Source organism: Rhinolophus sinicus, chromosome 14 (assembly GCF_057876585.1).
Source record: "Rhinolophus sinicus isolate RSI-liver-muscle chromosome 14, RSI-T2T, whole genome shotgun sequence".
Taxonomy (NCBI): domain Eukaryota; kingdom Metazoa; phylum Chordata; class Mammalia; order Chiroptera; family Rhinolophidae; genus Rhinolophus; species Rhinolophus sinicus.
In genome coordinates, this window is record NC_142514.1 from 68,911,988 (window position 1) to 68,936,184 (window position 24,197).

General features: G+C 35.9%; 1 protein-coding gene across 14 annotated transcripts in view; it reads right to left on the bottom strand.

Annotated features, from left to right (window-relative positions):
- ZNF644 (zinc finger protein 644) overlaps positions 1 to 16,935 on the bottom strand; it is a 103,504-nt gene extending 86,569 nt beyond the window's left edge. For 2 of the 14 annotated variants that reach the window (XM_019753164.3, XM_019753114.3), the window contains exon 1: positions 16,631 to 16,935. The gene's annotated coding sequence lies outside the window, so the exon portion shown is untranslated. The other 12 variants (XM_019753129.3, XM_019753156.3, XM_019753106.3 and 9 more) reach the window with 12 other exon arrangements.
- Between the last annotated feature and the right edge of the window lie 7,262 nt (positions 16,936 to 24,197).

Genomic DNA, 24,197 nt, shown 5'->3' on the forward strand with positions numbered 1-24,197 from the left:
CAAAAATAAAGGCGATGTTAAGACAATCACAGATAAACAAAAAATAAGAGAACTGGTTGCTAGCAGACCTAATGTATAAGAAATACAAAAGGGTGTCCTTCACACTGAAATGAAAAAACACCAGAAAGTAACTCAAATCCACCTGAAAAATTAAAGAGCATGGTAAAGGCAATTAGGTAGGCAAATATAAAAAAGAATATTTTTTTTAATTTGTGACTTTTTTTTAAATCTGATTTAAAATATATATAAAGATGTAATTTTGGGCCGGCCTGGTGGCTCAGATGGTTCGAGCTCCATGCTCCTAACTCCGAAGGCTGCCGGTTCGATTCCCACATGGGACAGTGGACTCTCAACCACAAGGTTGCCAGTTCAACTCCTTGAGTCCCGCAAGGGATGGTGGGCTCCGCCCCCTGCAACTAAGATTGAACACAGCACCTTGAGCTGAGCTGCTGCTGAGCTCCCAGATGGCTCAGTTGGTTGGAGCACGTCCTCTCAACCACAAGGTTGCCTATTCAACTCCCCCAAGGGATGGTGGGTTGCGCCCCCTGCAACTAACAACAGCAACTGGACCTGGAGCTGAGCTGCGCCCTCCACAACTAAGACTGAAAGGACAACAACTTGCCTTGGGGGAAAAAAAAAGTCCTGGAAGTACACCTTATTCCCCAATAAAGTCCTGCTCCCCTTCCCCAATTTAAAAAAAAAGTGTAATTTTCATGCAAATAAGACAAAAAAGAGGAAAGAATGGAGATATAAGAGAGCAAAATTTTTGTGTATTATGGAAATTAAATTGCTATTAATCCAAAGTAGAGTGAAATAAAGTTATTAATTGTAATTCCCAGAGCAATCATTATGAAATGAAAAAATGTATAGTGCAAAAATCAACAAAGCATTTAAATGGTAGTAGAAAGTAATCTATTCAGCATCACAAAAGACAATAGTAGAGGAAAAGAGGAACAACAGAAAAAATTTTAAGACATACTGAAAATAGCAAAAGGGCAGACACAAATCCCACCTTATCAGTAATTACATTAAATGCAAATTAACTGGGCATTTCAATCAAAAAGCAAAGACTGGCAGAATGGGTAAAAAAACAAAACCCAACTACATGCTGTCTACAAGAGATACAGTTTAGATTTGAATAAGTTGAAAGTAAAAGGATGGAAAAAGATATATACTATACAAACCAAAAGATATATATATATAATCTTATACTATAATAACCAAAAAGGAGCTCAAGTGGCCATACTCTTATCAGACACAATAAGCATTAAGAAAAAAGTTGTTACTAGAGACAAAGAACATTTTATAATAAAAAGGTTAATCCACCAAAAATTATATTCAATTATAAATATATATACCCCTAACAACAAAGACAATATATATGAAGCAAACCTTACAGAAAGAAATACAAAACAAAAATAGACTTATATATCTCACTTTCAATAATGCGTAGCACCAGACCGAAGACCAACAAGGAAGACTTGAACACTGTACATTAGACTTAACAGACATCTATAGAACACTCCACGCAACAAGAGCAGAATAAACTTTCTTCTCAAGTGCACATTCTCCTTCCTGTATAGACGATCTGTTAGGACATAAAACAAGTCTCAATAAATTTAAGAAAAATGAAATCATACAAACTATGTTCTCCAAACACAATGGAATGAACCCAGAAATAAACAAGGAGGAAATTTGGAAAATCAACAGGTATGTGGAAATTATGTAACAAACTCCTACATAACTAATAGGTTAAAGAAAAAAAAAAATCACATGGGAAATTATAAAATATGTTGAGATGAAAACAAAAACAATACATCAAAACTTATGGGATGAAGTGAAAGCAGTGTTTAAAGGTAAATTTATAACTATATATGCTCACATTTTTAAAAAAACCTCAAATCTATTTTAAGAAACCAGAAAAAGGGCAAACTAAACCCAAAGCGGACAGAGGAAAGACATAATAAAGATCACAGCAGAAATAAGCAAAACATAACTTTAAATAGCGAAAAATCAATGAAACCAAAAGCTGGGTCTTTGAAAATAGCCAAGAAAATTGACAAACCTTCAGCAAGGCTGACCATGAAAAAAGACAAATTATTACAATCAGGAATGAAAAGGGGATCATTACTACTGATGTTATAAGAAATAAAAAGGATTATAAGGGAACACTAGGAACAACTGTATGGCAACAAATTAAATGACAGATAAAATGGAAAAACTCCTAGAAAAAAACGAACTACTAAAACTGATCAAAACACAGAAATTTTGAATATGCCTATCACAAGCAAGGAGATTGAAGGAGCGATGAAAAAGTTCCCAGAAGGAAGCCCAGGACCGAATGGCTTCTCTGGTGAAATCTACCTTTAACTGTTTAAAGAACTGACACCAATCCTTTTCAAACTCTTCCCCTACCCCCCCAAAAAGGAGGGACCACCGCCTCATTTTACAAGGCCATTATTACCTTCATACCAAAACCAAAGAAAAACATCATAGGAAAACTACAAATATCCCTTATGAATAGTCACGGAAACAGCACTGCACGCGCGCATCTCTATTACCATCTAGACCCCTTTGCCCTCCTGTCCAATCTGAACTGATCATTTCATTCTTCAGGCCTGTTTGCACAGCACTCTCCTTGGATCTCCCTTCACCATCATCCTAGTCTCTTCACTTCTCTCCTGTATGGGATCCTAAATCTTTTTTATTCACCTCATCATTTTTGATGGAACCCATGTTCTCTAGCAACTTCCTGAGACATACAATACTACCTGCTAGGTTTCAAAATTTTAGCCTACTCCCACACTTCACAGTAAGGTATACAATTAGTTTGGAAATAACTTTCCTTCAGGGTTTTGAAGACATTCCATTACCGATTACTTTCCAATGTTAGTGATTCCTAATCCTTTGCATGCTCCATACCCGAAAGCTCCGTACCTTTATTTCTGATGTTTGAAATTTCACCATAATGTACTTTGATGTGTTGTTTTGTTAACCAACATGCTGAGCATTCTGTAAGCCCTTTTAATGTGGAAACTCAAGTTTTTGTTTCCATTATTCTTAAATAATTTCCTTCATCCATTTTCTCCCATTCTGTAATTTTTATTTTTCACACATTGTACTTATCAAATATGATCCTAACTTTATTTTCTCCTACTTTATATCTCTTTTTCTCCTGCTTTGTGGGAGATTTTCTCAATTTTATCTCCCAAACTTCTACCAAGAATTTAATATCCTAAATTTCTAACTCTACTATTTCGTATTCTATATTCTAATCCTATTTCATATTCTAAATGTCTAAGAGCTGTTTTCTGAAGACTGCTATTTTTTTATAGCATCCTTTCTTGTTTCAAAGATATAACTACCCCTTTACTTCCGAAGATAACAATAACTTTTTTATCTTCTTGAACTGTTTCTATTAGATTGGTGCAAAAGTAATTGCGGTTTTTGCAATTTTTTAACCTTTTAAGCCGCAATTACTTTTACACTAACCTAAGTATTTCCTTGTTCTCTTTTATATAGGGGTTATCCTCATATGTTTAATGAGCCTCAATCTCACGTTTTAAAATGAAACACTTAAAAGTTGTCAAGAATTTTTGTTAATAGGAGTCAGTCTCGGCCATTTCTCTGGTGGACCCCAATCTGTTATTATTTGATCTTTTTTCCTGATGATCAATTTGCTGTAACAGAATGAATTTTCCAATTTTATATTCTGAGATTAAAAGCCTGATATTCAGTATTCTCAGCACTATGAAGGGAAAAGAGGCTGACACCCTTAACTTGAGCTGTGCCTAGTGTTCTCAAGGACAGACATACTCCCTTTGAGTATCAGAGGAGAAACTTAAAGGTAAGAGACCCCAGACCCATTCCTGGCACTATGCATTGCTTGTTACCGAATTTTAGACAATTCTTTCAAGGTACCTGCAGCCCCCAATTTCTGAAGCATCCCACCGCTACTACATACCATCAATTCTAGGCCTTCCCCACTAACGGGAAAATTCAGTTTTCTCGGATCTACAATGTTAGTTACCACTTGTTGCTTTCCAGCTTGTAAAATTTTATTTGTGATCAACTTTCCAGTTTTCTTTGTCCAAGACACCCTATGCCTTTTTTTTTTTTTAAACCATCATTTATTTTGGTAGGGATTTGATAGCAAATAAATGGTGACTTAATCTACCATGTTTAAATGAATATTTATTTCATCACTTTTGATGTGTTACATCCTTACTGTTGTTCATTTCTGAATACAGTAGTACCTCGGTTTTCGAACATCTCTACTGATGAACATTTCAGTTTACCAACGCCGTAAACCTGGACGTAAATGCTTCAGTTTTTGAACACGCCTCAGAAATCAAACATGTCACGCAGCTTCCGCTGAGTGCAAGATTCTGAAGCCTGCTTGTCGGCTGTTTTCAAATGTTTCAGAACTCGAATGGTCTTCGGAATGGATTACGTTAAAAAACTGAGGTACTACTGTAGTATGAAATTTAAGCTCGCATTCCAATAGAACAGAGTTTTAATCGTCCAAGTAATTACAACCACTTTGGCTTAACTAGTTTTACTATAGTATAGACAAAAAAAACACTGGTCTATACTATTTCTCTTATTTAAAATTTCAAATCCTTTAAGAATCCCAAAGCACAATTTCAAAAAATTCACAGGAATTTAAAAGAAATATGTATTCTCTCTTGAAAACAAAGTTTGACATACATCTATTAAATAAAGCATATTGCTATTCAAATCTTTACAGACTTAATTTTTGTTTACTTGATTAAATTCTGAGAGGTGAATTAGTCTCCTAAAATGACAGGTATTATCAATTTCTCTAAAAAAAGAAAAAAACTCTATTTCCTATGTTTCAGTGCTATTAGTTTATCACACAAAAGTTCAAACTGGATACTGTTTAGTAGTACTAATTATTAATTTAAAAAATTATTTTTCACTCAAAAGTTTTGGTCTAGAAAAGCTTTATCCTTTGCTTGATGTCGATGAAACTTAATAGTATTATTTTTGACATTCTTTTATTTTCAACGTTTGTGGCATTTGACTTAGATAAAACTCGCAAAACTACACAACAAACTACACAAGAATTTTTAATCCAATTTGAAAAGGGGATGGGGGGCAATCGATTCCAGTTAAATTAAGAAAAACTGATGGAAAAGTATTAGGTAATCAAATTTGACAGGAAAGTCAGTGAATGGGGCTTGGAAAATACATGAACCGGGAGTGTATTACTGTTTATGGCACTGCTACCATTAAGACATTCACCGACATAGCACAACACTTTTGGTTACACCACAGCCACTGAAAGTTATCTCTATCTTCTCCACCTCTTTTTTTGCATGACTATGAGCTGTTTCAGTAGCATCAATGTATATGAAATAGTCAGTTTGGTTTCCTAGTCCCCATCCTTTTCAAACTGCTCCCTCTCCTCATGCATGTCGCGATTTTTTTAATGGCTTTTCAGCTTGCAGAGACCCAAGGCAGCATACACAGGTGGGGAGGGGTCTATTTCCAAGAAGTCTGCAAAACTAGGTATAAACAGGGAAGAAGTTCAGGGCAGGATTTTCCAGACAAGCTTCCTATTACCATATCACTAGTTTATAGGATAATCAGGGAACAGTAAATAGTTCTGCTATCATCCCTTTTCAACCATACTATCTATACAGAAACCCCCAATTTCAGAGGTGTGGATGAAATCTATTTTCCCAGTGATATTAGGGGATAATCTATTCTCTTTTGCTTTAGCTGATATGCTTCAACAGGTAATTTGGATGGAGTCGAATGTACCTCATTATTTTATCCATGTTGCCAGAAACCTCACTAACTTCTTTACTAACTAAAGTTAAACCTATAACTGTGAGAATCATTAAAATGTAAGTTTGTCATAATAAGACTAACATTCTATCTTAAAACTCTAAGATTCTATTAACTCCCAAATTCTGTCCTATTTACTGACTTTAAAGAAGGCAGAAAAGATTCTTTAAATTGTATTCTATAATTTTTTCACATTTTCCTAATTCTATTTTAATAATTACCTTACTCATTATAAGACATACTAGTGTATATTCAAGAACTCTTAAAAACTCCTGTTAAAAACAAGTACCTTACATCATAAATATCAAAAACTACTACTGCCCAAAAGGAATTATGTATTAGGGATTTTCCCCCCTATAAAAGCAGTGTGTTTTCAACTGTTCCGAAATTTTAAAACAAGTATCTATTTTAAAATAAATTTTAAACATTGGAAGTCCAGATTGTTAATTTTTATTATCTCTTGTTTTCCCACAAACTCTTATACCAATTAGAATGTCTCTTAAACCATGGCTAAAATGTACTATTATAACTCAAAATACGGCATTGCAATTACAAGTTTGTCTTACCATTCATCTCCATTTTTTTTTTTTTTTTTTTTTTTAGTTCACAGTACTAGCAATTCAGAAAATACCACTATAGCATAACTTTCTTGGGTTTTAAGTTTTCAAATGAAACTTTTTAAAAAGCTCATCAGTTTTTTTATAGAATAAGGCAGATGGACCTCAATTAGTGTTGATAATGTACTTGCAAACTGTGTCCAGGTAAATTTGTTTTTAATACCAGAAGATGAAAAAGAAATTGTTCCATTCTTATTTTAACTTTGTACTACAAACTTAGGAGGAAGTATTTCACTTTATTTTAAAACTACCGCCGCCCCTCACTCCTTACTCTTGTATAGCGGGGTGCCAAAAAATGTATACACATGACTTGTATTCATCTTTTGTTACTGGTATATATTGAGTATGACAATTTTAACAGTTTTTCCTTTCTTAAAACATATATACATTTTTTTGGCTCCGTTGTATATCCTCGACCCACCCCCGCAATAATAACCTCTAACTGGCCTTTCTCACTTCAATCTCTTCTCCAATCATGTTGTTTTTGGTTGCTAATCTTTCTCATTTTTCTTTACGTATTTCTGTTCAATGGCCTTCAGTACTCCTTATTTTCTAGTGTCTAATTCAAATTTCTTTAGGTTCCTTCAACTCAGGACATAATCTTACCAACTTTATTTTTTCATTAAATTCACTTAAAATAGAATATACTTAGAGCAAGGAAAATGCTTGCACTCCACAATTCCCATCTCTGTGTTTAACATGCTTTCCCCTCTAGCTAATATTCCCTTCCCTCTCCACCAATCTATATATATATCACTTTTTCAAAATCTAAATAAAAATTTTCTGCCAAGAAGCTTTATTAATTAATCAAGTCTTACTATATGCCATTCACATTATGTCAGCTCAGTCTCAATTCAAATGTTTCATTATTGAGTGTTCTTCAGTAGTGTCTTAGATCTGTCTTAGATCCATGAGATCTTTGGAGCAGTAACCATATCATTTGCTGTGTATATCTGCATTCTTACCCTTTGTGAGGTACTAAGTGAATTTTGTATAATAACTAACTCAATTAAGACAAGCGAAGATCAGATAAAATATAAACACATAAACAAGGTTTCTCTGAATACAAAAAAATCAAATCTCCCAAAACTAAATTCAAATATAACATTCATTTTTTTGTGAAAACAATTAACGTTCCCCGTAAGTGTATTTTTTATACATTGAAGTCAGCTCTTAGGCTGTTAATAACATTCTAATTGGTTTTTGAAATCTAGCCTAAAAAGGTTATTATATAAAGTCTTAATATTTTGTAGATAACAAACATACTTTTTCAATGTCTAACGAATTTTGCTTTTAACCTTCTATAGTTGACAAATACAAAACCTGTATAAGAAAAGTTGACAGATGAGGTTTTATTTCTTCAAGATAACTATTAAAATTATTGGAGCAAGAGTATATTAAGCAAACTTATTACATATTCAAAAAAATAAAACTTCATCACTTCTTTATATATTTTCATTCTTAAGCTCAAAAGCATTCATAATCCAAACAATGATAAAGTATTTTCATGTCCATTTCTGCACAATTTATAAAACATCTTTCCTCAAAACTAGGCATACTAGAACGTGAAGATACATATTTTCATTGTTATATACTTTTTACAACTTTATTATAATACATATTTCAAAAAAAAATCCTTATCCCAAAAGCACCAATTATCACACTACCATAAGGCTTCTGCTGCTCAATATTTATGAAAAACAATGCTGTAACCATCAATTTCATTTGAAAAATAAAACTGATTCAAGCACTAGAAGTAAAAATCATGATCAGTAATTCCATTTCACTTGTCAGTGTATAAAGTGCCCTTCATGGATGTTTAACCATTCAAACTTTTGTACAACTGTCCAGAAAGTAACATTCTAGTTCCTTACTCATAAATGTCAAAATCTTTCTGGTTGAGAATGAATACTTACCTGTAAGCATAAATACACCAATTTATTAGTACCCTTACAATCACAGCCAGAAATACTCAAATACCTTATTAAGTAACCTGAAATGCCTGAAAGTTAACTTACATAATACCTAGAAGCTACTATTAAAGAGGTTCCAAAAAGCATCTATATAAGGAGGCAATCCAAGACCTCTACCTACTTCTTGGCTATATGCCTAGAGAATACTATAAAACCAAGCCAGACAATTAATGTTATCTGTAGAAGCAATTCAAATTTCTACATTCTAAACAAATTTTCTAATGATAAAGCTAACCTCTAAAGGGTTACTATTAATGAAACTATGAAACACCTCTCTGATAGTGATATAAACCACACTGGAAAAAACCTCCAAATTCACACAATGCCAAACAAGAATAGAAAAGAGGTTAGAATCAATTCTCACTACCCTTAGAAAGGAAGACAAATATGCCATAAGCAAGTTCAAAAACAAGCCAAACTTATTTATGGTGATAAGAGGTCATAATAGTGGTAATTCTGGCAAGGGGGAATTAATAAGAGGAGACATAAGGTACCTTTACCAGTGCAGAGAATGTTATATATCTTGATTGGGGGGGGAAGTTACCTGGGTATATTTATATGTAAAATTTATTTGAGTTGTACTCATCATATGAGCACTTTTCTGTAAGTTATATCTAAGTAAAACATTTTAAAAAGTCATCAGTGGTCAAACCCAAAAATCTCTCATTTTTGATCATCTCCATCACATAGCTAATCACAGAATACGAATATTCCCTAAATGCAACTCTTTCTTTTTAGAAGATTCACAAAGTTTTTCAGTATTCTTCCAGAATTTTTCTTATTTTGCCTCATATTAATTCACTTAAATATTAATTCCATATTCATTCAAGTGCTCGTATACATGGATTAGGCACCTTCCAACATAGAATATCTCACACACACACACCATAGAAACCAAATTCCCTAACCTGGATTCAAGCCAGTCTGTTATCTGGTTTCAAGTTATAGCTCCCATTTTAATTCCCATCACTTTGCAGGAATGTTCTTCGCCATAACACTCTTTTCTCAGCTATCCTTTAAGGCTTGGTTCAATTTCTACTTTATCCTTTCTTCATACTTGTACAGAACACACTATCTGTATCTGTACTGCTGAATACAGTATATGTGGCTATTGAGCACTTGAAGTCAGCCAGTCTGAACTGAGATGTGCCTCAAGTATAATACACACACTGGATGCGGAAGACTTGGTGTGAAGAAAAAAAAAAAAGAATGCAAAATATCTCAATCGTGTTTACATATTGAAATTATGTTTTGGATATACTGAGTTAAATAAAATGCATGAATAGAATTAACTTTACCTATTTCTTTTTATTTAACATGGCTATAGAAAATTTTAAATTACATTTGTCGTTTAACATACCTCTATTGGGTAATGCTAACTTATACAATCTATTTATAAATGACCCACAAACTATCTTTTAATATGTCTGTAAAAATGAGTGTAAAAATTCAATATTAAGTTTTTTCTCCGCCATAAATTAAGGATTATTACATTAGGAATTATTAATAGTAACTAAACTATTAAGTGCCTATTTTTAATATCCTTTTTTAAAAGTTTAACAAAGAAGCTTAAAGCATTGAAGTGTAAAAATTTAAGAAAAGTTCAGTTCACATACAGCTATAAATTGAAAATGTCATCTACATTTTACATATAGCCAATTTTGAGTTAAATGTCTCCCCAGAAAGGATAGTTATTATTAAACCAGCAGCATTTCTAATCCCAGAGAATATTATTTCTGATTAAGCTATTTTTCTTCTTAGTCACTCAGTAAAGAAAAAGGCAGCTTCCATTTTGACCAATATCATTGTACCGATGTCCAACAGCCAAGACAAAGAGCCTTTATATGGTGGTATGAATAAACAATGTGGGTAATAAGATACCATTTGAAATAAGGGTAGGCAAAAAAATGCTTCTACAATGTTAAGTTTTATAAGTAGGAGATAAAACTTACAAATTATATAATTAGGTTTAAGGACAAATACATAGAAAGGACAGGAAGGCAGAATAGAAAGTCTCATCTGTAGAATCAAGATAGGCCTAGATTCAAACTTGGCTGCTCTATTATTTACTAACTTTCTGACCCAAGTCTGTTCCCTTGCATGTAAAATGGAAATATATACATCACAGTATTTAAAAAAGCATTATCAGTCTCATCGCCCTTTCCTTTAACACTAATGATTATATTAGTGTTATATATGATTATATATATTGATTATATATAATCAATATAATGATTATATATATTATATATTTTATATATTATATATATATATATATATACACACATATATCAAATGGTAATTAAGATTATGGGTGAATTCCCCCCTTCATTTTTCAAATTGCTGAAAATATTTTTTAAGCACAATTAAACTTCTAGTAATTAATACTCACAACCCTCAAGTGAACTTAAAATTACTTTTACTAGCTGCCTTTTATAATTTTTTTTTTAACTTAAAATTTGTGTTGGTGGTAGGGGAGGTAGACAGAAGAAAAATTAAAGGGGGAAATAAGTTTAAGGCCATACCAGCACAGACATATACAAAACAAAGTGTAGAGAGGAAAATGGTAACAGGAAATGCTGTCTGAGAAAACTAAGCAACGAAAAGATAACATGCCTCTCCAAAATCTAGCTACTGTTGAATCACTCCTCACTCTCATCTAGGGTTTACATGTACATTACATACAAATACACATAGTCACACACCCTCTTCTCTCTGCTAATGGTCACCACCATCCTCATGATCAAAAATTTAGAGGGAAGAAATTCAGGATGCTGTAACCAAAAAAAAAAAAAAAAAGAAAAGAAAATCAATACACTGGCTGAGAAGTAACCTCAATAAAATGTACCCATTCCCAAGTGCATTTATTCAGCAGCTGACAGTCATAAAAGGGAAATGTGTTCCTGAAATACTGAACTGTTAAAACTGTTAAGGCACAGTGTGATGCCTACCTCTGATTTCCTTTATAACAGCATTCCCTTTGTAGATAGGGATCTAAAAATGAAACATTGGCAAAAGTATACTAATCCAAATCACTCACATGTGAAATTTTCAAAAAATTAAACAATGGCAATTACTATTATTATAAAAGATAACATTTACTCAGCATTCGCTGTATATCAGAAAGCTAGTAATACAGTATTATTGTTAAATCCACTTACTACTGCTCACACACAGCTAAATTTTAACCCCACCAGCTGTACTTCAAGGCTTACACTTTCAAATCTTATCTCATCCTGCCTCTTTATTTACATGTACATAATTAGAAATGTAACTATGATTTTCTGTGTATATACACACTTACATATGTTTGTGTATGTACATAATATTCAGTAAGTTGATAGTGAGCAACAGGCAATTATCCCAACTTTGACAAGGTTTTTATCTACTTTCACAGACCATTCAACAACTGGGAATCACCCCCTCCCCAATAAACGGTGTTTTGAAAGTACTAGTTATATTTAACATCTTCCTCAAGAAACTGATGAAAAAGATATGCTTTTGAATAAAAGGATAAACACCATGGAAGGATAAAAATGTTAATCTTTTAAAAAAATTTATCAATAATTGATAAAATACAGGTAAATATGTTTTGTAAACTATAAATTAATCCTAACATTAGTTTTATTTTGTTTTGTTTTGTTTTAAATGATAAGTTTGGCTCATAACATTTACGTTTCTGGATTTTGAACAAAAAGTCTTAAAAGCTGTATTTGCAACTTCAATGAATGACATACACAGTAAAATGCTTAATAACCTAAAATCTTTATCACTCTAACCAATTTCAATTGCACCACAATCTAGACTAACTAATTTGTTCCTAAATTTCAAGGAACAAATCACATCTATACTTTTCACAAAGTTATTCACAAGATCACAGGTCCCAGAATCCCAAATGAATGGGAAGGCTACAGCTTGTAGACCCAGTAGAACAATGATTAGTAAGTAGAGGGCGAGTGTAAAGGAAATCTCTTAGAAACACTATCCATAATCCAGTCTCACCTTTCCCCATTCAAGAGAAGTGTGCACTGCTGTTGCTTCTGCCCTGACATTATCCTCCTCCTCTCCCTTTTGAAATCCTCTGCTTTTCTCCTCCTGGGAAGTTATCTCACAGAACTTCTGTTTTTCTTGCTAAAATCTCTCAATTGTCAAAGGATGTCTTCAATTTAAAAGAACAAAAACATACCAACTCCCCATAATCACATTAAGAGTTCCCAGTAAATTCAAAGAGAATAGTAATTCCATCGTTCAACTTCGGCAGATCTAAGAAAAGATTAAATTTAACAGGAGAGCAACTGAGGCCCTAGAGATGAGATGAGAAAACCTTTTTCATAGAGACTCCACCTCCCTGAAGAGAGACTATGAATTGAATTTGGTGTTTTATCATCTAGGTCTCAAGTGATCTTTATGTTTTTGTTTGTTGTTGTTTTTTTACGAGGGGAAAGAAGAGAGATACTTTAGCCAACCAGCAGGGTGAGCTAGTGCTAGAATTTGTTTGATTATTCTCAATTCTCTCAAAATTCAGTGGTATAAATGGCTTACACTATTAAAAGCAGCTATTTCCCTCTAATAAACCTAAATTAAAAACACTACTTCTAGAATTGCTTCAATCAGTGCTATATCTCATTAAGTTTGTTTAGTATTTACAAAACATTCTCTATACCAGAGGGATTAATAAATAAATGTAAAAAAAAGCTCATTTGAATATTTATTCAAAATATTACAGGAGCCATCTTTTATTCTCATGGGGTTTTTTTTATTTTATAGGGCAATCGATGTTTTTAAAAATTAAGAACACTTTTTTTAAAAGGACTCCTAAAATTAATGTTCTATAAAATTAGGACTAAGTAATTCAACATACCAATTTCTGCATTCAGTGCAAACTACAGCTGCCTTAAGATCTGCCTGCAAAGCAAGCAGTCATGAGAAAAACATTCCTACAAGAATAAGGTCCACTCTTTTCCTTTGGAATCACAACCTGAGAAAGAGTCTAAATAAGTAACTCAAAACTCTAACTGTGTGTTTGGGATGAGAGAAAGGTGAACCTGATCTTTTCTGACAACCAATTTCTCTCAAGTGCAGGTATCCCAATCACTTCTAGTGACTGTCCTTCAGTCTTTCTTTTCTCCTCCTGCTATCCAGAACAATGTCAATTCAACCACAACCAAAATTCTCCCCCTTATAACTTGAATGACAGATTAAACCTGCAAAATTTTTAATGTTTGCAGATGACAGATTCACTTTATAATTACAAATATTCTGGGAGTAATTCTAATTATCACGAGACTAGCGTGTAATTAAATCCATTCACATAGTGTTGAAAATTTAAAAATAACTTACCAACTTTCTTTAAAAAGGCAATAATTTAAATGCACCTTAAATAAAAGCTTTAAAACCTCCATACAACTTAACCATTTTTGTTAAATTTGATATCCAAAAAAGTTCAAGATAACTACAGTGTCCCACTATAAATGATTTTACTACTTGTTGAATTTCCTAATAGATTTTACAGAACTACTACTCAGTAGCAGTAGTTAGTCTTACGTTGTTTCTAACTAGAGCCAGTATTAAGAGGCATGTTAACTTACCCAACTAAAACACAATTACAAAATAAAAGGCACTAGTACCATTGTTTTCAGCATCTAATTTCTTATGTAATAACTGGTAATAATGGCAGTTATTTCAAACTTTCCAAGAAGTTTATCAAGCTACCTTTTTTTTTTTTTTTTTATCTGGGTCAAGATTGCGTTTTGAGGGGTGGCCGGTTAGCTCAGTTGGTTAGAGCATGGTGCTCTTAACAAGGTTGCTGCCGGTTCCATCCCCCCATGGGCCACTGTGAGCTGCGCCCTCCACAACTAGATTGAAACAAGCACTTGAATTGGAGCTGATGGGTCCTGGAAAAACACACTTAAAATAAATAAAAGTTTTAAAAAAAAGATTGCTTTTTGAAAACCCCCAAATTCAAAAGCAACATTGCTCTGAAATGTGTTATTTTTTAATCTGAATTTGTTTCACTGAAAGTACTTTAAAAACTAAGTTACCACATCATGTTAAATGTCTTGAACTTGTCAGTGCTATAAACAGCACCTAATTAACAAGTATTCTCAAACACACTTCCTTGTTTTACTTTTTAACCATTATTAGTTACAGAGTCACCTTCTCATGACAGCAACATAACCAATGAAAACAGCAATGGGGTAGAAGTTAAGAGAATTTTCCATTATGCGACTAACTTAATCATCTCTGACCTTCAATATAGACATAAAAGAGAGAATAAGACTAGTTGTTCGAGATTCCTTCCACTCTAAAACTGTGTAATTCAGTAATACATTTTGCCAATGTTAGTATCGCCTATGATTGTTCTCTGTTAGGAGAAAAGCTAAAAGCGGGGAAATCTGGAGGGGGAAAAAAAAGGAAAATGAAAATTTTAAATAAAGTTGAAAAGTTCAACTTGAAATTTGAATAGAGATCTAAAGGTAGTGATCGAAATGTGTTTAATTAAATATTGTTTCAGTCACCTGAATAATTTTGTCAATGTGACGTGGTCAAAACATGAGTTGTTTCCAAATTTTGTACTTCAAAAATTAGTTAATACCAATATACAAAGTATAATGCAGCCATTAAGCGCAGTATAACTTTGTTAGAAATTCTAACATTTACACTGCCATAATTTTAACAGCAATAGATATATACCATGGTATTAATATTAGTCAAAACTTCATGTTACACCTATTAAAATGTCTAAATTATAACTTCTTCATAAAAACTATTTTTTTCTTTCCAAACCTACCAATGCAATATTGCTGCCATCAAGTTCCCTGGATACTTACACATGACACTGAAGGCAAACAGCCGGTTTCCTCTCTTTGAGCAACTTGAGTTGTCTATTTTTGAAATGCTTTACTTTTCTTGCAGGACCAAAAAATGTAACCAAGCTACTGCAGAGAGGCAATGTACTAGTAAAGCAAATTTAATCTATCATCCGGATGCAACAAGCCTGGCATTAGTCAGGACTGGCCAGAATAGATGATGGTGTTTTGGTATTTCTGTTGAAATTATTTAATTTGTATATAAAACAGGACCATCATTCAGGCCCCCAATTGAATTTATCCTTTGTTGAGTACTTCTTAATGACCACACAAAATTTGAAGTCTAAACATAAAAGTTCTATAACAACTAAATTTACGTCAGTATTACTTAAAACAGTTCAAGAAAAGTTTTCCACTAATGTTGCTAAACCATGGATGGATCCCAACACGAGAGTCGTCTGCGGAAGTCTCGTAACAAGAAACCTTTAGCTCCACCACCTAAGTTTCCAATCACTGAGAAGGGTCTGGGACAACTCATCTTCAGGTTCACGGGAGAAGTGGAGCACACCTGCTTTCCTCTGGCAGAGATTAAGCTCCCAGGGACACAAAGGCCAGGGAATCAGACCTGGAGAAGCAAAAAGCTTTAGCTGGACACCCACCAAGCCCCTGGCAACCCAAATATTTTGAGCGATTTACCTCTTGCTGTTACTTCCCGGGCACCTAGCGGCATAAGATCTTGCAGAACAGGGGGAGGGGAGGGCTATGCGGTCCTGGTCCCATGTTAGGGGAGGGATGTGTACAGTTAACGCTAGAGCTGGGGCTTCGGCCAAGCTGGAGCAGCCACGAAGAGAGGGCTTGGTGACTGCTCTCGGACCGCCCCGTTACTCAGTGCATTGCAATGGCGACCGCCAGGCTCCCCAAGCCGCCAGATCTGGGCCCCTTCCCCCTACTGCTCACTGGCTGCTCGTCTTCATGTGACTAAACAAAACCCCCAAGTCTAGTGCCCAGCTCAGCCCCTTTGTGTCCGCTACCGGGTCCTCCGACGCCGCCGTGGAAAGGTCCTCCCCCTACTGCCTCCGCCGAGTCCCGCCCAGCGGCGCGGCCGCCGCTCACCTCAGGTTCCGCCGCCCCCCGCGGCCGCCGCGGCCGCCACCTCCCCGAACCCGGGGCCCGGGCTCCTTGTATAGCACCAACTCCGCCTCCTCGGCCGCCGCCGCCATCTTAGCCTGTGCGGCAAAATGCGTCCTTTTGGATGGTTGGGACCCAGCCTAGGGCGTAGCTCCCCGGGCCCAAGCGCCGAAGGCCGGGTCCCCCAACTTCTTCCGCCACCCTCAGTCCCGCCGCCGCCACAGCCCAGAGTCCCGAAACCCACTCGGGTCCCGGCGAATCCGACCAAATAACCCCTGAAACTCACAGTTTGGTGCCGTGTGCGTCAAACCGGGGCGACGTTGGGAGCGCGCGGCGTCCCCGCGTCACACGCTGCACTGTACGCTACTCGGCTCCAACGGCCCCCCTCCGCTCCCCGCTTTTCGCCTCCGGCCCCGGTTCCCACGGCGCAGGCGCGCTGCTTTCCCGCCTCTACCGAGCTGCGGGCCGCGGGGGTGGCCAGGGAAGAGCTCTTGGGCAGCTTCGCGCTGGTGGAGCTTCTGGGCCAATTAGACAAACCGGGGAGCAGAAACAGTGCACCTCTGTTGTCGGGTGCCAGAAACCAAACAAGGTCACCTCCCCCAGCGCTGACCTAATCACTCTCAAGGAGGTTCCCGCCCCAAAGTAGGCACGCTCCAAATATGGTGGTGCCCAAACTCTGCAAGACCCAAACACTTAGGCAAGCCTAGGCTCTTTAAGGTGGAACAGGCCCATATTTGATTTCCACAATCACTAGCGTGCCAAGATTCCTTTTCTTTTCCTACTGTTGAGGAAAACAGCTAAAGAACTCAAGTTGCCAGTTACGACTGTGGAGTAATGGCAGAGGAAGGTTTTTGGATCTGAAGGGGACCAATTATTGGGAGATGCTTGATCGCCAGGCAAAGCATCAAATGTGGCATCTCAATTAGCGGAACAGCCTACACTCAAAGGTGCCCTGGGTTTGGTCCAATTTGAGTGTGACGATACTTTCTGCATTACTGAATGTGCATGAGTCTCCAAATTAAAGCGATATAAGAAGCACCTGAGACATGGGTTAACCTTCAAAGAATCAGTAGGCCCCAAGAGAGTTCTGGAAATCTTTCTTTTAACAAGCATTCACTACGGGAATCTGAGGGCAGAGTTTCACACTTTGAGAAACACAAATTAGAGGCTATTTCTGTCTTTGCTTTTGAACTGAACAAACAAGAAGTTGCTAACATGTTTCATATGAACCAAGTTCCCCAGCAATCTACTAGTCCTGCCTTAATACATTCTTTGGCTTTTCTGAATCTGTTTTCTCATTTAAAAAAAGGAAAAAAGTTTTCATTAGTTTAGCAGCTACCATAATCTGTGCTGCTCCAAACCTTCAAGATGTTACTGGCATTCAGAGGAATACACTGTAATTACACTTATTTGAGAATAGTAGGAAACATTGTTTTTCCTGTAAGATAGTGACTTCAGCAGCAGCAGCAAACATAGGTTCCAAACAACAGATACGTATACTTGTTGCATTTGTGAATAATAATAGCTAACACTTCTGAGTGCTTACTATGTGCCAAATACTGTTTAATTCATTCCAACCTAATAAGGGAAAGAGAGGTTAGGTAATTTTTTCAAAGTCACACATCTCTTTGGACTCTTTCAAAATGCAATTTTTCTTTCTTCACTTACACAAATTGGTAAACAATAAAATATTTAAAAAAATGTTTTCAGCCAATGGTGGGGTGTCCTTTGGGTCATTTCATCTACAGAATCCATTAAAATTGGACATTTTCAGTTTACTATTGGACTTACAATAAACAATAAAAGTATTATGTACTATGGAAATACTCACAATATTGTATCACTACAAAAACAGTTACCAACAACAACAAAAACTCAGTTGTGGATGTACACTACTGACTGACGTGCAGACAGAGCACACCACAAGAAAGTTGAACTACTTACAACTCAATCATGATCAGACACTTATCTCACTAATGAAGATGTTTCTTTATACTAGAATTCAACAATTAAATGGTAATATTAAAGAAATAGTAATAGTAACTGTAATAGTCAAAGTAGTAATAGTTGATGAAAGTTTATAAACAAATATATGTCAAAAAACTTTCTTTAAGTGGGAGAAAACTTGATAAGGGCAGAACGCTTGAATGAGGTAACGTGGAAAGACATTGTAAAAAGCAGGCAAACTGGAAAAATCCAAGAACCAGTTATATGGCTCAATGCCAAAATATTTAAAAACATTAAAAGGAAATTGTAGTTGAGAATGAAAATCAAGATGTGAAAAACAGTTTGGCCCCGGGAGAAAATTCACAAAGCACATCTACTCACTATAATAAAATAATGCTCTGATGAATTCACCTGATGAAGAATCGAGAAAGAGAAAGAGAGAGAGAGAGAGAGAGAGAGAGAGAGAGAGAGAGAGAGAGAGAGACTGAGAGAGCAAAAGAAAGAAAGACCTGGCTATTGTTAATATGTTAAAATCTGACAATATATGAATCCATTAGTTATTCCAGTGAATGGAATTACCCTGTAAAATATTCAAATAAGCTGTGGTCTCAAATGACTTAATCAAAAAGAAAATGCAATTGTTTTTGTTGGATAAAAGCAGGTAATTCTCAACATTCCAATACTTCTGAATTCCAGGCAAAAAGAAAAAATGAAACACTTGATTAATCTACCATCCTAGTAATAAAGTCAAGTCAAAATTTGGATTTATCTTAGGACCTCACAAGAGATGGTTCTGGATCCATCTCTGAGTACCAAAAGTGCAAGGCAATCTCATCTGTAAAACTGCAAATATTATAATATGTTCATTAATTAGGGTGGGGTAGGAGGATGTTTGACAAAGAGAGAGATGAAGAAGTAAACAGAGATCAAGCCTTATTTTTGTCTCACGGTAACCTCAGCACAGAGCCTTACACATAATGGGCATATAATAAATAATTCAATTCAACCAACATTCACCAATTGCTTACTCTATGCAAGGCACTGTACTAGGCACTGTCAGCAAAAAGAGAAATAAGACAGTTCCTTGTACATATTCAATAAGTAGTAGTTAAATAAATGAGGAGCTTTGTATAGTCCAATAAAAGAACTAGACAAAAAGGTATCATCAACTCTCAATTTATCAGGGTATGGGAAAGATGAGGAAACAGATAATAAAGATTTCAAAATCATAGTTAAACAAAACCTTGTAAAACAGGGTACAAAATATGTTTAGTATAACTATATTTAGTAAAAAATATATCTAATATTTAGGAACACATTTATTACTCTAACTCTCAGTTGTCAGAAGTAGACCTTGAGAGTATATGAGCCTTTTCACAGAGCACATATAGGGAAAGCAAACAGTGGGCCACAGAAACGTAGATAAAAAATATTTAAGGAATTAGTAGAGAAAAAGTCCAAGAAAATAAGAAATGAAGGGACAGAGGAATAAGAGGAGATTCAAGCAAGAGTGTAACATCACAGGAGCCAGGGAGCTATTGGTAACAGCTTACTGCTGCAACAAATAACCGCAATCTCCATGGCTTAACATAGTAAAGTTTTATTTCTTATTCACATCACACTCCACTGAAGTCAGCGGGAAGCAGGTGGTGGAGGCCTGGGAGCAGTTATTCAAGCACCTAAGGTCCATCCGTTATGTACTTGTATATGCCTTTGCCATCCCCTTAGAGTCTTCTACTGCATCCTCTGCAAAGAGAGAGAGAACACATGTAGAGAATCATGAATGCGACAAGGTGAAGTGGCGAAGCCCGGAAGTGGCACAGGTCACTTCTCACTTTCCACTAGTCAGCACTCTAGTCAGCACTCTAGACAGAGGCTGGGGAATGTAGTTAGGCTCTATGTCCTGTAGGAAAGGAAACGGGACTGGTGGGCACAAAGCAGGGTTTCTGCACATCCTGTGTAAATGTAGCAGAGAGGTTATGAAAGATAAGTGGTGTCCATTGGCTATAGAAGATCACTGGGGACCGTGGTGTGAACAAGATCAGTGGAGTGGCTAGGCCCACTGCGGTGGATTCAGGAGTAAATGAAAGGGAAGAAAGGGGAAATAGTAACTGAGTCTGATCAACTTTGGAAACCTAGCAACTGGACTCACAAGGCTGAGAGGCAAATGGAGGTTTTAGGTAAATGCCACTGCTCGAGGATTCTTGGTAATTAATCAGCCAGCCTTCTCCTGTTAAGATAAAAACTCTCACTAGCCTTCTTCAAACTCCACACACATTAAACTTAAGAAATGCCTTCATTGTTTATTTTTTCCAGAGTGAAAGATTCCAGATGTTCCAGAATATTTGGTTGAGATCCATCCAAGGAAAAAGGGCATCTGTAATTTCAGCGATCCATGTGCTTTACTAAGGAAAATGAACGTAAAATAGTAAGCCAAAATATTACACTATATGTGTTGATTTCCTTTGTTATCAATAATTGAGGGATAAGATTGTACAAATATGTTTAACTACATGATAATAATTAGCAATTGGACTTTGATATAGCTAACTTAATTGTAAATGAAATTAAATGTCTTCAAATTGAAACTTAAAATCTCTATCATGTATTATTTACTTAAATTTTCTAAATATATTGTAAGATGGAAAAGAATGGTGGTTGCAACCTTCAAAAATAGATTTAGATAACAATTAGTCTGAAATAGAAATACAGATCTAAAAATATAACGTGGTGATGTCATCTTTATTTTTCTGATCCATTTCTCTTTTTATTCCAGAACATTGAAGTGTCTCTTACAAACTGTCAGATTCCTTCCTGATTGCCATACTTTACCCTCAACATAGAATGGCTGTGGTCTCCAGGAGGCTGATGAATTTAATTCTTTTTTACCCAGAGCTGAGAGATGCACTGAAGATATAGACCCATCATCTCTTCTAATATTCTTGCAGTGCCTACAGTGTTCCAAGCATTGTACTGGGCTCTTGGACAATGTAAAAATAAATAGAACACATTCAGCTCTCAGATTTCTTATAGTCAAAGAGATCAAAAGTCATATACTCAAAGTGCTATTTGCAAGGCAAATAGCAACAAGTGTTGGAGAGGCTATGGAGAAAAAGGAACCCTCATACACTGTTGGTGGGAATGCAGATTGGGAATGTTATGGAAGGCAGTGTGGAGGTTCCTCAAAAAAATGAAGACTAGAATTACCATATGACCCAGCAATCCCTCTCCTGGGTATCTACCAAAAAAATCTGAAAACATTTATCCATAAAGACATATGTGCTCCAATGTTCATTGCAGCTTTATTTATGGTGGCCAAGACACGGAAACAACCAAAGTGTCCTCTGATAGATGAATAGATAAAGAAGTTGTGGTATATGTACACAATGGAATACTATTCAGCCATAAGAAAAGATGAAATAGTACCGTTTGCAACAACCTGGATGGATCTTGAGATTATAATGCTAAGCGAAATAAATCAGACAGAAAATGTAGAGAACCATATGACTTCACTGATATGTGGTATATAAAACTGAAAACAACAAAAGAACAAGACAAACAAATGAAGAAAGAAGAACTCATAGACATAGACATAGTTTAGGGGTTATCAAAGGGTAAGGGGTGTTCTAGAAGAGAGTAAACAGGGTCAAATAAATAGTGATGGAAAGAGAGCTGACTCTGGGTGGTGAACACAATGTGAGATATAGATGATGTAATACAGAATCATACACCTGAAATCTATGTAACTTTACTAACAATTGTCACACCAATAAACTTTATTTTTTTTTAAAAAGTGCTACTTATGTTTTAAAGTTGACAAAGAAAAGGTCAGCTTATTGTTCAACTAGTGCCTCAGATAATGATGAGAATGCCATTGAATAATTTTCCTCTATGGTTTCACTCTTAGTTTTGCTGGTTGAGAATCAGTTAAACCAGAATTGATCAAGCTCAGACACATGAAACGTATAAAAGACTAATGTATAAATCACATGTGAACATATTAATTTACAGTAAAAGTTTTGACTGTCAAACACAATGGTGTACACAGGCAGACTGCTCATCACATTCCCTCCCCTGTAGAGAAGGGTGCTGGGAATACCAAATTACTTGCTCAATGAGCACAGAATTATACAAAAATGATCTTAACAGATGGTGTCATGAAACTTTGATAGCAAACTGCACTCTGCCATGAAGATGTACCTGTCAAGGGAAGTTGAACATGTTAGTCTGCTCTCACCAGGAAAATAATTCTTATTTTCCTTAAAGATATGTAAAAATATATTAAAACCACAAAAAGATAGAGTATTTTATAATCCATAATGTCATCAATTCTGTAACACTTTTTAAAAAATATTGTAACATCTCTGAAATCAAGATGTGTTTTACCATAGTTTGTAATTGGCATTTTTTGCTTTCTTAGGGGTTCATAAAATAATGGCATATCTTTCAATCAGTGACATCTTAGAATAATGGCCTGATGTTTCTAGAAACTCCTCTAATTCTGTTTTGGTAAGTTGACTTCCATAAACTTAGTAGTGGCCCCAATATATCATTATTCTAAGTTTAAAACAGTGTCAAGCTTTAATCTCCTTAATTCATACGCTGATCAGGCTGTTATAATTGAGCTGAGTTCCCAAATGCTACAGAACATTGGAGGACAGTTCATGCCAAGTTCTTTCTTTGCTCCTTAAGTAACCCAGAAGTAACCTTCACAGTTACTTTGACACCACTTGTTGCTGCAGACTCTTAAGAACCCTGCACAGTTCCTTGAGGGAGTCTCATGTGTGCTCAGGAATAGGTCCCACCAGTTACCTCATTATTCCCCTGATACAATAAGCTATTGTCAGTGGCTACTGTGACCTTCAACTAGAAATGACTGCCTCCCACATGGCACCACCATTTGGGGCCAGGCACCTCCATACCCATAGCTCACAGTCTGGAATACACATGGGAGTAAGACATCACTGGGATTGTTCATCTAAACTTTTATTTCTATAGACTGTTTTTTAAAAATATTTACCTACTATGTGTCAGGCCCTTTACTAGTCATTGTTGAGACTGTAGTGAAAAATCCATACAGTCTATGTACAGTTGTGGAGTTTGTGCACTGCACAAAGATACTCAGCCAAATAGTGAATGGATACTAAAATCCAGCCTGTTCTCCACTCGCCAAATCATGCCCCTTAGTACAGGTCTGAATCTTTCTTCAGGAAAGGATGACTTCTTTTTCCCACAAAACTGCCTTTCCTTCCAAAATAATCCTAGCACCCAAGGGCCTACCTCAGCCTATTTCTAATTCTCCTGCACAGAGTGTCACCTTTTTCAATCCCCTGCCCAGGGAAGGTCTTTTTCTAATTCCTCTTTCCTACTTCACACAAAGGGAATTGATAGGTCAGTGGGTCCTAAATACTGAGTCCCTGACCTCAAGGAGCTTACATTCTAATGGAGGGAGATAAACAAAGAAAAAAACATTGTGATAAGTATAAGATAGGAGTAAGCACCCAGTAGCACCTCAGAAACAGCAAGGAGGAGGACCTTGGCCAGTCTGGGGACCAGGGAAGGCTTCTCGGAGAAGGCTCTCTCTGACTAAAACCATCTTCCCACTCCCTCACCTGGGCTAACTCCTGCTCATTCTTCAGGTTTTAGTTAAATATCCTTCTGTCAGAGATGCTTTCCCCCACCCCCTCACCTCACATCCCCACAGCACTCTACACTTTCCCATTGTTACACTCATCTTACATGTACAGTCAACTCTACTATGACTAAACAAATGGGGCCCCAAAAACTCGATTTTGAAAATTATAAGGTCATATTATTATATTATGAAAGTAATGAAATGGCTGGAGAGAGCCTACATAGTTTGCTGGCTAGAGCTCCAGGGGACTGGCTGTGTGCCCAAAATCTAC